Source organism: Palaemon carinicauda, unplaced genomic scaffold (genome assembly GCF_036898095.1).
Source record: "Palaemon carinicauda isolate YSFRI2023 unplaced genomic scaffold, ASM3689809v2 scaffold176, whole genome shotgun sequence".
NCBI classification, from domain to species: Eukaryota; Metazoa; Arthropoda; class Malacostraca; order Decapoda; family Palaemonidae; genus Palaemon; species Palaemon carinicauda.
The window spans coordinates 95807-98963 of record NW_027169325.1 but is presented as its reverse complement, the minus strand read 5'-3'; positions in this window follow the sequence as shown (position 1 = coordinate 98963).

Here is a 3157-nt window from a genome sequence, read left to right as displayed (position 1 = left end):
AATTGGTTCCAAAACGGCTGTTTATAAGTCAAATTATGTTAAATTCTGTCCTAGGGTCGGCTTAACCTGAAACCCGTGCCTATGATTTCCAGGTACATAAGTCAGCAAATAGTCGTGTTCCTAGGAAATAGATGTCAGGTTACCACAAATGTCTTTTTACTTACTATATCAAATGATATATTGTTTTATTACAGTCATTTCTGTATCTTATTTGTATTAGTTTCAGTTTGATTTGTTTGTATCTCTAAAATGTTTTTAAATCGAGTGTTTTCAAGTTGACTGTGAGTTGGGGGGGCCTTCTGTATCAGGACAAGTCAGAGACTTTAAAATCCCCACTGGAATAAAGACCTAGTCAGATTCCTCCAAAGAGTTCAATCAGTTGAGAAGTGTGCATAGAAGAAAAGGCTTGTAATCAAGATTTCTTTGAAGGTCTTTCATGATTAGCTCATAGGGAGAGAGGTTTGAACGCTGTTGGATGAATTTCTAAGTTCCTCGTAAGTTTGTGCGTATTCCTGGAATGAGAACACATTCGTACTTATTTCCCTAAGTAGAAAGGAGAGGATTCTTTATTACAGATTGCAGTAGTACCTCAGTGTACGAGTTTTAATTTTTATTCCAAGAGCAAGCTCGTAATATTAAGTAATCATGATTTAGAATTTTTTTCCCATAAGAAATAAAGGAAATTCACTCATGTATTCCATAAATACACATAAAAACTCATTTTTAAAGGTTTGTAATGGAATTGAGTGAACAAATTATAACCCCTAACATTATAAAGGTGAATATTAAGTGAAATCTTTGCTTTTTAGACCAATACAATGCTCATAAACTAATTTAAATCTTTGTGCTTGTACACCAATTTGCTTTTACTGTATGCTAAATGACTCGTAAACCGAAGTACTACTGTAGTTTCTTTATCTGTATGATTGTAGGGAGGCATAGAATCTAAGAAGACCTTCATTATTAGATTTTTAAGCTCAATATATAATATTTCCCATATCTAAAGTACTCTGATGAACAACAAACATGTTTGTGAAGTAAATGTTTATTTCAGTCAGCCTGATGAAATATTGATATACACATTTAATTGTTATAGAATTTGCATATCTTTAAACCTGTGCTTCCTTGTTGAATGAGATATTTTCCATGAGAATGTAGCCTCATCTTTAGAGGTTTTGAAGGGGACTTACTAAACTTTTAAAAACTGCATCGTAGAGGGATCTCATGCTTGAAATGTTTATCCTTTTATAGTATTTTATACCCAGAGGATAAATGATCTTCAAAGGGGATTCATTGAACAGTTGTGGGATCCGACAGATTACTAGTACCACCAAACCAAAAGTTATTTCCAACAAGTTTTATTTTTCCGCTAGTAACCCTCTAGCTATTATGTCAGCTGGATTCTTTGATCAACTACAGTGATGCCAGTTATACAGTAGTTGAATCAGTGTAACATACAAACCCAGGTTTATTATTAAAATCAAGAGCCTTTTCAACAAATCTCACCAATCAAGCACTTAGTAATAACTTGGGATGTTTTCGGTTAGGTTTGTCCCACTGTGTGTGGGGGCTCTTTGGCTGGCAGCCCATAAAACTTGGGATTCATTTAAGGAATTGTGTGGCATTGGCAATTTATGAGTACAGTTTTCCAGAGTTTTTTTAATTGATGTTGCAATGTTTTTTTCTCTGGTTTTTAATCTGACCTCACAAATTGCCAATGCCACACAATTCCTTACATTCAGAGTACTGTAAACTTGTCCAGTACAGTACCTTTCTTGCCGAAGTACAGTCTAAGGGGTAGGATAAGTAAGGAGCCGTTACACATCCTATCACCTTCAGGTGCCCCTATACGATCCCGCCTCGCTATTCCTTTTTACGCAGCTGGTGGCCACAGTGCGGTTGATTTTTGCGGGCGCTCTTTTCACCTTTTTTAGAAGATTTGATTTGTGTTTTGGCTTCAAGCGTGTTTATTGTTGAATGTCAAAGAGATATAGGGAGATGTCGGTGGCCACTCATCACATACTGTCTTGGCTGTATGATACTTATGCAATGTATTATGATAACTTTTGATTGGTCCTACAATAGTGGGAAGGTTAACGGGTCAAAAAATGTAAACATGATATTTAGGGCTTCTTTCTGTCATGTCGAGGTCTAATCTATAGCTTGACCTCATGGCAAAATTGTTTCTTACGAGCCAGTCCCACATGTCGGTTTAAATCCTGCCGTACGATATGGAAGTTCCTCTTTCATTTCCCTCTGATTATTATTATTATTATTACTTGCTAAACTATAACCCTAGTTGGAAAAGCAGTATGCTATAAGCCCAGGGGCTCCAACGGGGAAAATAGCCCAGTGAGGAAAGGAAACAACGAAAAATGAAATATTTTAAGAACTGTAACAACATTAACATAAATATTGCCTATATAAACTATAAAAACTTCAACAAAACAAGAGGAAGAGAAATAAGAAAGAATAGTGTGCCCCATTTACTCTCAAGCAAGAGAACCCTTATAAAGAATGATACTCAGAGTAGTGCAAAGAAGTATAGGGGTCATTAAGCCTATTAGAAATATAAAAAGAAACAGGTTTGTTTAAAAAAAGATGTACAGTAATCTTAATTTAATGTCACATGTTGCCTCTTGCTCAGAGGTCTCTGTTTTTCTATAGTGTGAAATGGCCTTTATTCAAAATGCAAAATGTTGAAGCATAGGCCTTTATTATTTGAGATGGCACAATTTCCATCACATGTTAGATAAGGTTTGTGTTCATGAAACATAACAGAATTATTCATTTAAGATAGTTACTTTGATCTTGGTTTTATGATTGATTATATAATGTTGCTTTGTATTTGCCTATGATAAGAACAGGTTCAATCAATTTATCGAATTGAAGGTTTATTATTAATGTTCACATGCACTTTAATTCAAAATTGTAGATTTTGATTTAATGTAGAGATGATTATCAGACATTTTGATAAATTTATGACCTCGGCCACTCCTGCAGTATATTACAATTTAGTTTATTTAGTATATATTTTGTGTAGGTTGAAAAGGTTGTATAATTTCATACTGAATATGAAGTAATTATTGTTAAAGAGAACTTCTTAATATTTAAATAACTTTGTAAAAGTTCTTTTGACATAAGTCTGGTATTTTAT